This window comes from Dama dama, chromosome 13 (genome assembly GCF_033118175.1).
Source record: "Dama dama isolate Ldn47 chromosome 13, ASM3311817v1, whole genome shotgun sequence".
NCBI classification, from domain to species: domain Eukaryota; kingdom Metazoa; phylum Chordata; class Mammalia; order Artiodactyla; family Cervidae; genus Dama; species Dama dama.
The window spans coordinates 38,371,202-38,385,315 of NC_083693.1; the positions used below are offsets into that span (position 1 = coordinate 38,371,202).

The 14,114-nt window shown below is 40.1% G+C and overlaps 1 protein-coding gene and 1 non-coding gene across 2 annotated transcripts in view; both read left to right on the top strand.

The window, feature by feature from the left end:
• Positions 1-14,114, top strand: part of OTUD7A (OTU deubiquitinase 7A) — a 376,613-nt gene that overhangs the window by 160,716 nt on the left and 201,783 nt on the right. The window lies entirely within an intron of this gene.
• LOC133068563 (U6 spliceosomal RNA) lies at positions 9,457-9,563 on the top strand. Its single transcript, XR_009695538.1, has one exon. It is a non-coding gene; the product is annotated as a U6 spliceosomal RNA (small nuclear RNA).

Below are 14,114 nucleotides of genomic sequence, written 5' to 3' on the forward strand. Positions count from 1 at the left end.
AAAAGAATTAAATATCTAGGAGTCAACTTACCTAAGGAGACAAAAGAACCGTACACAGAAAATTATAAGACACTAATGAAAGAAATCAAAGATGACATAAACATATGGAGAGATATTCCATGTTCCTGGGTAGGGAGAATCAATATTGTGAAAATGACTATTCTCCTAAATGCAATCTACAGATTTAATGCAATCCCTATAAAATTACCAGTGGCAAAAAAAAAAAAAAAATTACCAGTGGCATTTTCACAGAACTAGAACAAAAATTTCACAATTCATATGGAAACACAAAAGACCCCGAATAGCCAAAGTAGTCTTGAGAAAGTAGAATGGAGCTGGAGGAATCAACCTTCCTGACTTTAGGTTATGCTACAAAGCTACAGTCATCAAGACAGGGTGGTACTAGCACAAAAACAGAAATATAGACCAATGGAACAAGATAGAAAGCCCAGAAATAAACCCATGCACCTATGGGTACCTTATTTTTGACAAAGGAAGCAAGAATATACAATGGGGCAAAGACAGCCTCTTCAATAAATGTGCTGGGAAAACTGGACAGCAGCATGTAAAAGAATAAAATTTTAAGAATGAAATTAGAACACCATTCACAAAGATAAACTCAAAATGGATTAAGGACCTAAATGTAAGACCAGAAACTATAAAACTCTCAGAGGAAAACATAGGCAGAACACTTGATGACATAAATCAAAGCAAGATCCCCTATGACCCACTTCCTAGAGTAACAGAAATAAAAACAAAAGTAAACAAGTGGGACCTGGTTAAGCTTAAAAGCTTTTGCACAGCAAAGGAAACTATAAGCAAGATGAAAAGACAACCCTCAGAATGGGAGAAAATAATAGCAAATGAAACAACTGACAAAGGATTAATTTCCAAGATATACAAGCAGCTCATACAACTCAATACCAGGAAAACAAACAATTCAACCAAAAAGTGGGAAAAAGACCTAAACAGACATTTATCCAAAGAATACATACAGATGGCTAACAAACACATGAAAAGATGCTCAACATCACTCATTATTAGAGACATGCAAATCAAAACTACAATGAGATATCACCTCACACCGGTCAGAATGGCCATCATCAAAAAGTCTACAAACAATAAATTCAGGAAAGGGTGTGGAGAAAAGGGAACACTCTTGCACTGTTGGTGGAATGTAAGTTGATACAGCCACTACGGAAGACAGTATGGAGATTCCTTAAAAAACTAGGAATAAAACCACCATATGACCCAGCAATCCCACTCCTAGGCATATACCCTGAGGAAACCAAAATTGAAAGAGATACATGTATCCCATTGTTCATTGCAGCACTATTTACAATAACGAGACCATGGAAGCAGCCTAGATGTCCATCAACAGATAAAGAAGTTTGGTAGATATACACAATGAAATATTACTCAACCATAAAAAGGAACGCATTTGAGTCAGTTCTAATGAGGTGGATGAGCCTAGAACCCATTATACAGGGCAAAGTGAGTCAGAAAGAGAAAGATAAATACCGGATTCTAACACATATATACAGAATCTAGAAAAATGGTACTGAAGAATTGATTTACAGGGTAACAGTGGAGAAACAGACATAGAGAATAGACTTATAGACATGGGGAGGGGGGAGGAGAGAGTGAGATGTATGGAAAGAGTAATGTGGAAACTTACATTACCTTATGTAAAATAGATAGCCAAGGGGAATTTGCTGTATGGCTCAGGAAACTCAAACAGGCAATCTGTATCAACCTAGAGGGGTGGGGTGGGGAGGGAGATGGGAGGGAGTTTCGAAAGGGAAGGGTTATATATATATACCTATGGCTGATTCATGTTGAGGTTTGACAGAAAACAGGAAAATTCTGTAAAGCAATTATCCTTCAATAAAAAATATATATAAAAAATAAAAATAAATAATTTGAGGCATAGTAAAGCAACGTATCAGGAGATAGTTTGTGACTCAGAGTTCCCTGGAGGAAGAGGCATACCACACCACAGGGGGCCCCAGGGGAAGCACCAAGGCAGTCAGAAGGCAGAGGGAGTGACGGGAAAATACGAGTAAGAGCCTTTACTGTGGTTTCTCTGGGAAGGACCTGGCCAAGTAGGGTCTTAGGATTGGCTGATTTGAATAGTTTCAGCAGGTCTGGGGCCCTAAGTAGTGTCCCTTCCTTGTTGTTAGGTTCCTGGCCCTGGGGTGATTAGGGCAGCAGGGACAGTGGCCTGGAGTCTGAGACCCCAGCAGAGGCTGTGGTTGGGCATGTGGGCTCTGGATTGATTGGTTTGTATATGTATGTACACTTAAGTGTATGTACACTTTACTGTCTCTAGGAATTGGGCCTCTGTTGTTTAGTCACCAAGTCATGTCCTACTCTTTTGCCACCCATACACTGTGTAGCTCCACTAGGCTCCTCTGTCCATGGGATTTCCCAGGCAAGAATAGTGGAGTGGGTTGCCATTTCCTTCTCCAGGGGATCTTCCTAAGCCAGGAATTAAACCTGTGTCTCCTGCACTGGCAGGCGAATTCTTTACCAATGAGCCACCTGGGAAGCCCCAGGAATTGGCCCTGGGACAAGTCATTTCTCCATGGTAAGCAAGGCCTCAAGTTGTGAGAGCATCATATGTAGAAATTAAGAGATTATTAGTTCACAAGTGCAACTCCTGTGCAGTGCCAGCTCATTTGGGAATGGTGAGTATGAAGCTGAATCCAGCCCCTATACCTAACACTGAGTTAAATCTTGGAGACGAGAGTTTTGGGTGAAGTAGAAAAGAATAGGTTTATTGTTTTGCCAGGCAAAGGGGGCCGTGGTGGGCTAAATGCCCTACGAATGTCCCGACCTGGAGAGGGTAATGAGTAACGGTTCAAAGAGGATGTGATCAGTTCATGGATAGTTTTCCGATTGGTTGGTGAGATCAGTCTTCTAGTTCCAACCAGTCTGAAGTCTGCATTCTTGTGGGCAGCATTCAGTTAACTTCTCTCACCTGATAGGGGTTTTAGTAACTGCAAAACAGTCCAAAGATAGTTAAGTACATCCCTTGAGGGGGACCCCTGCCCCAAGGCTGCACTATTGTTTCTTTCTTTTTTTTTTTTTTTCTCATTTTTTATTTTTTTTTGTTAGTTGGAGGCTAATTACTTCACAACATTTCAGTGGGTTTTGTCATACATTGATATGAATCAGCCATAGATTTACACGTATTCCCCATCCCGATCCCCCCTCCCACCTCCCTCTCCACAGGATTCCTCTGGGACTATTGTTTCTTGATTGCCCCTCCCCCATCTCTGTATCCTCTCTCTTCTGTAATCTGAACCTGCCCCCTTGAAACTCAGGGAAGGTCCTGGAGGCCTAATGAAGCACATTTCCTGTAATCAAGTGAACCAGAAAGGCCTTTGTGCCTGTGCAGGGGAACCCTACAGGATCCTGCTTGGTTTCAGGAGGAAGTGCAGATTTCCTGGGGTGGGGAACCTCTGCCCTGTGGGCTACACCCTTCTGTACTGAGTGATGGTTACTCGCTGGCCCTCTCCTGTATCTCACACATCTCCAGAGGAGGTCCTGACAGCTCAACCTTACCTGGCTTTGCACTACCATAGGACGTTCACTTAAATCATGTAACCCACGATTTGGGCACTGAGGATCACCAAGTGCTGTGTAATCCGGAGTCGCAAAACACACCTCAGGGGGCACTCGAGACAGCGGTGTACAGTTTATTACCCCAGCGGGTCCAAGGGGAATCAGTTCCCAGCAAGGACCCTGATGTCTCTGAGAGGCCCAGTTTAATACCCCCTGCTACATGAATGGTTACATGTTAGCAACCTCTTTGTTGTATATGACTGAGTTTTACCACAAATAGTCGCTGAAAGAACAAACAATTAAGGTTAAAAGGGGGAAGAATGATTATACATCCTGGGGGGATGTCTCCATGGTTAGTCTAACAGGGGCAGTCTGACCTCAGCTACAGTCTCCCTTTGTCATCTGTAGGGAGGGATGTCTCCTGGAGACCTGGTTTCCATTAGCAACAGTTGCCTCACTCTTGGGCAAAGTTCATGCCCAGTTCACATCTTGTCTTTAAGAGGGATGACAGGCTTCAAGATGGAGTCTCTCTTGCTTTTCTTACACTGGCCCCCAAACAAGGACAGCCTTCCATTCCACCTAGCACTCCTCAAGAACGGGTGCCATAACTGCAAAGATGTCTCCACCTTGGCCCATGTTGGCTCAAGTTCAAATTTAAGTGCTTCAAGTGGATAGGGCTAGCTTTTTCTTTTTTTTTTTTTTTTTTTTGTTCTCATTTTTATTTATTTTTTAATCAATATGCAGTCATTTATTTTTCACATACTTTCTCCATTTCAACACAGGTGGTCTCTGACTAATAAATTTAAAATATTTTGACCTGAAAAAAAGTATGAAAAATAAATGACTTCCATTTCTTTATAGCAGTCGTTTTCTTTTTGTTTTTTCATTTATTTTTATTAGTCGGAGGCTAATTACTTCACAACATTTCAGTGGGTTTTGTCATACATTGACATGAATCAGCCATGGAGTTACATGTATTCCCCATCCCGATCCCCCCTCCCACCTCCCTCTCCACCCGATTCCTCTGGGTCTTCCCAGTGCACCAGGCCCGAGCACTTGTCTCATGCATCCCACCTGGGCTGTTGATCTGTTTCACTATAGATAATATACATGCTGTTCTTTCGAAACATCCCACCCTCGCCTTCTCCCACAGAGTCCAAAAGTCTGTTCTATATATCTGTGTCTCTTTTTCTGTTTTGCATATAGGGTTATCGTTACCATCTTTCTAAATTCCATATATATGTGTTAGTATGCTGTAATGTTCTTTATCTTTCTGGCTTACTTCACTCTGTATAATGGGCTCCAGTTTCATCCATCTCATTAGAACTGGTTCAAATGAATTCTTTTTAATGGCTGAGTAATATTCCGTGGTGTATATGAACCACAGCTTCCTTATCCATTCGTCTGCTGATGGGCATCTAGGTTGCTTCCATGTCCTGGCTATTATAAACAGTGCTGTGATGAACATTGAGGTGCACGTGTCTCTTTCAGATCTGGTTTCCTCAGTGTGTATGTAGGGCTAGCTTTTTCTGTCCCTATTGGTGATGCCATGATGCAGACAGTGTTGAAAGATTGGTTTGAATCTCTTCCCCTTTCTGTTCAGCAACGGGGAAGGCCCGGTGTCTGCACACTTCGACCTTGGTCCCTTTTTGGTGTTCTCTGCAGTCTTCTGCAGAACTTCTTGCTCAGTTGTGTCCAACTCTTTGCAACCTCATGGACTGTAGCCCACCAGGCTCCTCTGTTGTTCTGCCAAAAGTTTTAACTTTTGTCTCAGGTTTAAAGGACTTGTTAACAAAAGAAACTACTCTTATATACAAATAAACAATTCTAATATTTAATAGAGAATTATCTAACTTAACATTCAATAAACAATCATTAATAGGAAAAAGAAATAGGACAGCAGATACATCACCAAACTGGGTTTTGACCAACATCCAGACTCAAACATTGCTGGAAGTCCTCTGTTACAGCAAGCAATCTCGCGTTACAGTTGTGAAAAGGTCCCAGGCAACATGTCCACTCCAGGGGTAAGATTTCAAAATTGCAGTTTGGGGGTTCCCACTTATAATCCCAGGCCACAGACTGATATTATCATCAGCTTGCAAGCAAATTGCAGCTGCAGTTTTATGCTAATGTTGTTTGTTTTGTCTTATAAATCTTGGAATGTTGTTAATTCCAGGCATGGTTGACCAGACCTCCTCCAGGGGTTCAACTATCTCAAGATCCATCCCCTATCTTGTCTATGGTGTCGAGTGGCTTGAAGTCACAGCAGGTATATAGTCAGGGCAGTGTCCAGGCAGGTCAGAAGCAAGGTCAGAGGCTTGCTCTGCTTTTTGTCTATGAAACCTGAACAAGACCACTTCCATTTAATTTCCCTAACATCTGACCATGGAATTTTCCAAGCAAGAATACTGGAATGGGTTGCCATTTCTTGCTCCAGGGGACTCTTCCTGACCCAGGGATTAAACCTGTGTCTCTTGCGTCTCCTGCTTTGGCAGGTGGATTCTTTACTACTGCACATGTTAGATGTTCCAGACTTCTCTAGGTTATACCCACAAACCTCTCCAGACATAGGGCCTGGGTGTTACAGTTTAATCATTTTGAGTCTCATACTGGTTGCAGTAGCAGTGATAGTTCTAAACATAAAAGCCTTTTTTTGTTTTGTTTTGTTAATTAGCTTTAATTGTTGACTTTTAAAAATTTAATTATTATTTTGTATTAGACTATAGTTGATTTACAATGTTGTGTTAGTTTCAGGTGTATAGCAAAGTGATTCAGTTATACATATTCATCTATACATTCTTTTTCAGATGCTTTTCCCATATGAGTTATTACTTAATATTGAGTCAAAATTCCTTGTGCTAGACAGTAGGTCCTTGTTGGTTATTTTATATATAGTAGTATGTGTATGTTAATCCCAAACTCATAATTCATCCCTCCCCTGCCTTTTCCCCTTCAGTAACCATGTTAGTTTTCTATGAGTCCATTTCTGTTTTGTAAATAAGTTCATTTGTATCATATTTTAGATTCCACACATAAGTGATATCATATGATATCTGTCTTTGTCTAACTCACTTCACTTAGTATGGTAATCTCTAGGTCCATTAATGTTGCTGAAGATGGCATATTTCATTCTTTTTAATGTCTGGCTAATATTTCATTGTATATACCTACCACTTCTTCTTTATCCATTCATCTGTCAGTGGACATATAGGTTCTTTCCACATTTTGGCTATTGTAAATAGTGCTTCAGTGAACTTTGTGGTGCTTATAGGTTTTCAAATTAACGATTTTCTTCGGATATATGCCCAGGAATGGAATTGATGGGTCATATGGTAGCTTTATTTTTAGGGTTTTAAAGAACTTCTATACTATTCTCCATAGTGGCTACACTAATTTACATTCCCACCAACAATGTAGGATGATTCTCTTTTCTTCATACCCTCTCCAGTATTGTTTATAGACTTTTTGATGATGGCCATTCAGACCAGCGTGAGGTGATGCTTCATTGTATTACGTTGGTATAAACATAAGTGTGGTTTCAGACTATGAATTTTAAATCATTATAACTAGACTCAAAGACATCTTTATTAATTGAAATAGGAACTGTTACAATCAACACGTTTTTGCCAATGAGAAATAAGTTTGTTTATTCCTGTAGCATAAAAATCCATGCCTCGGGATTCAGTGAACTCTTGGAAGACATTTTCTGCCTCCTGCTGGTTGTAGAAGCATTTTCCCAGCAAAAAGTTGTTGAGATGCATTAAGAAGTGGTAGTTGGTTGGTGAGAGGTCAGGTGAATATGGCAAATGAGGCAAAACTTCTTAGCCCAATTCATTTAACTTTTGCAGTGTTTGTTGTGCAATATGTACTTAGGCATTGGTTGTGGAGGAGAATTGGGCCCTTTCTGTTGACCAATGCTGGCTGCAGGCGTTGCAGTTTTCAGTGCTTCTCATCAATTTGCTGAGCATACTTCTCAGATGTAATGGTTTCAGTGGGATTCAGAAAGCTGTAGTGGATTAGACTGGTAGCAGACCACCAAACTGTGATCATGACCTCTTTTGGTGCAGGTTGGGCTTCCCTGGTGGCTCATATGGTAAAGCCTCTGCCTGCAATGTGGGAGACCCAGGTTTGATCCCTGGGTCAGGAAGATTCCCTGGGGAAGAAAATGGCAACCTACTCCAGTACTCTTGCCTGGAAAATTCCATGGATGGAGGAGTCTGGTGGGCTACAGTCCATGGGGTAACAAAGAGTCAGACACGACTGAGTGACTTCACTTTTTTTTTCTTTTATTGGCTTTGAGAAGTGCTCTGGAGTGTCTTCTTGGTCCACCTATTGAGCTGGTCATTGCTGGTTGTCATATAAAGTTCACTTTACACTGCATGTCGCAATCTGATCAAGAAATGGTTCGTTGTTGTTGCATAGAATAAAAGAAGACAGCACTTCAAAACAATGTTTTTGATTTTGGGGCAGCTCACAAGGTACCCATTTATCGAGCTTTTTGCATTTCAAATTTACTTCAAATGCTGAACAACCTTGGAATGGATAACATTGAGTCCTTTGGAAACTTCTCATGTAGTTATAAGAGGATCAGCTTCAGTGATGCCCTCAGTTGGTGTTTGTCAACTTCCAATGGCCATCCACTCTACTCCTCATCTTCAAGTCTCTTGTTTCCTTTGCAAAAGACTTGAACCAGCACTGCACGGTATGTTCACAGTAGTCCTGGGCCAAATGTGTTGTTGATGTTGTGGGTTGTCTCTGCTGCTCTATTACCCATTTTGAACTCAAATAAGAAAACTGGTGGAATTTGCTTTTTGTCTAACATCATTTCCATAGTCTAAAATAGATACATGGGCTTCCCTGGTAGCTCAGCTGGTAAAGAATCTGCCTGCAATGCAGGAGACCCCAGTTTGATTCCTGGGTTGGGAAGATCTGATGGAGAAGGGATAGGCTACCCATTCCAGTATTCTTGAGCTCCCTGGTGGCTCAGCTGGTAAAGAATCCACCTGTAGTACAGGAGACCTGGGTTCAGTCCCTGGGTTGGGACGATACCCTGGAGAAGGAAATGGCTACCCACTCCAGTATCTGGCCTGGAGAACTCCATGGACTGTATAGTCCATGGGGTCGCAAAGAGTCAGACACAACTGAGTGACTTTCACTTCACTTCTTCAAAATAAATATAAAATATACAGCAAGTAATGTCATTAGCAAAAAGTTAAAAAATAAAAATAAAGCAAGAAATACTCATTAAAATGATGTATAACATAACCACATTTAAGAATGTACTAGAATATCAAACACTAAATTTCAACAAGACAAAACTGCAGTTACTATTACAATAACCTAATAGTTTTTACTTGTTTTTCTCTAATAATGAGCAATACTGAGCATCTTTTCCTATGCTTTTTGGCCATCTGTATGTCTTTGGAGCCTTTATATATATCCTCTTCTGGTCTTTTGCCGTTGCTCCAATTGGAATGTTTCTCTCAATACTGTTAAATTATGCATGCATGTTTGCTCAGTCGCTTAGTTGTGTCCTACTCTTTGCAACTCTATGGACTGTAGCTCACCAGGCTCCTCTGTCCATGAAATTTTCCAGTCAAGAATACTGGAATAGATTGCCATTTCCTTCTCCAGGGCATCTTCCAGACCCAGAAATCAAACCTGCATCTCCTGTGTTTGCAGATGGATTCTTTACCACTAGCACCAACACTGGTGGGATGGACTGAGAGTTTGGGATTGGTAGATGCAAGCTATTACATTTAGAATGGATAAACAACAAAATCCTAATGTATAGCAAAGGGAACTATATTCAATATCCTTTGATAAACCATAATGGAAAAGAATATTAGAAAAAAATAATGTAAAAGAAAATTCAGTTGGCCAGCACTCACTTTGGCAGCACATTTACTAAAATCAGAGTGATTCAAAGAAAATTATCATGGGCCCTATGCAAAGATGATGTACAAATTTGTCAAACATTTTATATTTTTTAATGTTACTGAATTGTAAACTTAAAAAACAGTTAATGGCAAATTTGATTATCATTTTATTATTATTATTTATTTAATTTTTTAGTTATTTTACTTTATTTTTTATTTGACTTATGGGATAAATTAAGAGTTTCAGATACTATATATACACTACCATATATAAAATAGATAGCTACCAAAGTATAGCACAGGGAACCACACTCAATATTTTGTAATAACACGTAGGGAAAAAGAATCTGAAAAAGAATATAGATAGATAGATAGATCCGAATGTTTTTGTTTTTATTGTTCAGTTGTTAAGTTGTGTTCGACTCTTTGTATCCCCATGGACTACAGCATACCAGGCTTCCCTGTCTTTCACTATCTCCCAGAGTTTGCTCAAATTAATGTCCACTTGTCAGTGATGCTATCTAACCATCTCATCCTCTGCCACCCTCTTCTCCTTCTGCCTTCAATCTTTCCCAGCATCAGGGTCTTTTCCAATGAGTTCTGTCTTTGTATCACATGGCCAAAGTACTGGAGCTTCAGCTTTAGCATCAGTCCTTCCAGTGAATTTTCAGGGTTGATTTCTTTTAGGATTGATTCATTTGATCTCCTTGCAGTCCAAAGGACTCTCAAGAGTCATCTCCAGAGTAACATGGAAACATACACTACCATTTGTAAAATAGATAGCCAATGAGAAGTTGCTGTATGAACCGGGAAAATCAAACCAGGGCTCTGTAACAACCTAGAGGGGTAGGATGGGGAGGGAGGTGGGAGACTTTCAAGTAGGAGGAGACATGGGTAACCTATGGCTGATTCATGTTGATGTTTGGTAGAAACCAACACAATACTGTAAAGCAATTATCCTTCAATTAAAAATAAATAAATTAAAAAAAAATCTTCTCCAGCACCACAATTTGAAAGCATCAGTTCTTTGGTGCTCAGCCTTCTTTATGGTCCAATTCTCACATCCGTACATGACTACTGGAAAAACCATAGCTTTGATTATATTTTTTGTTGTTGTTGTTCTGCTCCATTTTGTTCTGGAACTGGAGATTCACCTTGTTAAATTATTTTATTCCATTCTTACAGGCTGAGTGTGCTTGAGGGGATCTGTATCGTTTCAGTCTGTACTTCGTGTTGTTCTGAGACTGAGGACTTCACTCACTGACGAATGCCTTGCAACAAATACGGGGGTCACATGTCTTCATCTGAAGTCCTATTTCATTTTCAGGCTTTCTCATGTTAAGCCCTATTTCCCCATGTTAATTAGATCTACTCAGTTTACTGTGGTAATCATTTCACAACATATGTAATTCAAATCATTATGCTGCACACCTTAAACTTACACAGTGCTGTACGTCAATTATATCTCAATAAAACTGAAGGGAAAAAAGAACAACAGTCATTAAGGACAATAGGCAAAAGCTATTCTTGTAAAAGAGGGACTGCAGACAGCTAATGAGAGTATGAAAGAATTCACCATCTACCACACCTCATAAGCAATTAAGAAAATACAAAGTAAAACACACAATTTTTTAAATTAATTTGATGAGATTTTCAAAACAACAACACACAAAAAACTAACATCCAGTGATGGTGAAGATGTACATATTCACACATCACTGGTAGGAGTGTGAATTGTAAAAAGATGTGCCAGCATAGGTGAAATGTTAAAATGTACATATCCCTTGAATGACAATTTTAAGATTTTACCTTACAAAAGTAGATTTCTAGTACAGAAAAACTATATACAACAGGTTTCCCCCAACCCCTAAACCCAGCAATATTTGTGATAGCAAAAGTATGAATATAAAAAATGAAGAATGTATAGTTATCCCTATAAAATCCTTTGTTTACTTTGATCTAATTAACATGGGGAAATAGGGCTTAACATATATCATTTAAATAAAAACACACAAAAACAACAAACAATAAACTGCATTTGAATCAGGATATTTGGGTTCAAATCCCTAAACTGTCAACCACCTGTTGTTAATCATGGATGAGTCACTTTACCTCTGGAATCAAGCTTTCCATTTGTAAAATGAAGGTGTTGGGTTTTAGGTTATTTCTAAAGTCACTTTAAGCTATAATTCTCTGCTTTTGTAAATTTTTCATGGCCGTCCTATGATAATGATGGGAAAATGTAACCTTGATTCATCATTGTCAACTACCATGACCAGAGAATACATTATTTGTTAGTCATTTAGCTAATCCTAGAAATGGCCCTTTAGTAGTTTGCTGTGAGGCCATGTTTTCCTTCTTGTCTCGTTGTGGGACAATAAATGCTGTGGGACAGGTGGGCAAACATGCATAGTTAGCCTGGCAAGTAAAACAAAAAGTAGTCCAGATGACTTCTGATGGGTGGGAGTTGTAGTGTGCTAAATCTAATCCAGTGAAATTTAGTACTGATGACAATGGAATAGTAAATTTAGGTTGAAAGATAAAATCAAAGAAGCAAAGAACAGCTGTTAAACCAAGTAGCAAAAGCGGAACCCTTTCACTGTTGGTAGGAATATGAATTAGTGTAGCCACTATGGAAAACAGTATGGAGGTTCCTCAAAAAACTAAAAATAGAACTATCATATGACCCAGTATTGTGCTCCTGGGTATATAGCTGAAGAAAAAGAAAGCTGTAATTTGAAAACATATGCACACCCCAGCTTTTTTAGCAGCATTTACAATAGCCAAAATATGGAAGCAACCTAAATGTCCATCAACAGATGAATGGATAAAGATGTGGAGGGTGTATACACACACACAACAAAATATTACTCAACCATAAAAAAGAATGAAATTTTGTCATTTGCAACAATGTGGATGGACCTAAAGGGTATTATACTTAGTGAAGTGAGTCAGACAGAGAAAGACAAATATTCTTGTTCTCACTGAAATACGAAATATAAAAATGAAGCAAAAAGTGAACATAATAAAACAGAAACAAATGTAGAGAACAAACTAGTGTTTAGCGTAGGGAGAGGGGAAGGAGAGGGGTGAGATAAGGATAGGGGATTGAAATATACAAACTAATATATATAAAATAAATAAGCAACAAGGATATATTGTATTGCAAAGGGAAATATAGCCATTACCTTATAAAACTTTAAGTGGAGTATAATCTATAAAAATATTGAATCACTATGTTGTACCTTAATATTGTAAATCAACTGTTCAACAAAAATAAAAAGTTTTTAAAGTTTTAATTAAAAAATTTAAATAATTTTTAAAAACTGAGCCATCTCTTAACCAATAACTTTATGCCTATTTCTGAAACTATATTAAATAGAGTGGGAGAAATGGGTCCCAACTAATCACAGCAGTGAGCTTTTCTATCCTGTGGACCAGATCATGTCTGAAGTGTTCTTGGCTTGTCATCTTGAATATGAGATGTAATTGTCATGGTATAATTTCCACCATTTTGAAATAGAAAACATACCTGGTGGAGAATGAAAAGGTTAGGAAAGAAGAAGGCTTGGCTGCTGTTGTTGGGAGAGAAAGCAAAGGCCTCTCTGGAGGAGCAGTAACAGACCTGTGGGTTTGGTTATCACAGAAGGACCTTCAGGCAGACAAAATGCCTCTGGGGCTCCAGTAAACATGGGGATGAGCTGACCCTGGCCTTCAAAAAGCAGAATAAAGTATCATTAGCATCTCAGAGCAACTCAAGAAGTGGCACAGTGTCAAAACTTTGACCTTGCATTCTGATTCTAAGTGACTTACTGCTGTGTGACCCTGGGCAGGTTACTTAACTCCTCTGGGTCCAGAAGAAGTGGTCATTAAGGGGGCCATATTATCTCTAGAAGCACATGATTATTGTGAAATCAAAGGATGGAGCATATGGCCTGTGGTAGCACAGCCCGGTCCAGCAGGCCCTTCCCCAAGAGGGCTGGCCTGGCCGGGGAGGCTCCAAGCCCCAGAACCACCTTGAGTTGGAGCAGCAAGGAGTCAAGGCTGCGGCCAGGCTCTGTCCCTGAGTTGGGATCCCTGCTTGGCCCCTCAGTCACCTGTTCCTGCTCCCTAGGGCTGCCTGCCTCACTGCCATGGCTGACATGGATGGCAGACATTGCTGTCATGTTGCCCTGCCCACCTTGAATCAGCATCCTGCCCATGAGTGGACTTTCTCTTCCAGGGGCAGGTATCAACCCTGTCCACTCAGACCTGGGCCATCTGCCTCCACCAGCTCCCAGGTTCACCTGACCTTGTCCTGACCTGACCTAGTCCATTTGGACCCTGGTTGAACTTCACACCCCTGGTTGGAGATACTCCTATAGCCTGAGCTCAGCACATCCAGTGGGGTTGTTCTGTGTTATGAACATTGCTTCTGCTTTCACAGGTACATTTATCACTGACCCACAGTCTAATGAGGGGTGTCAAAGCCAGCGGCCTCTATGGATGCAGGAGGTGATTTTGAACTCCCTGAAGAGAAGGGGCTTGCATGCTGGGAATCTTCTACAACCAGGGTCGTCAACTCTTGATTTGCATAGAGCTTAGTTAGTACACTGCTCATACACCCTCCCTCTGAGCAGAGGTTGGAAGTGGAGAGGAGATGGGAAAGGGACCCCTCCTCCT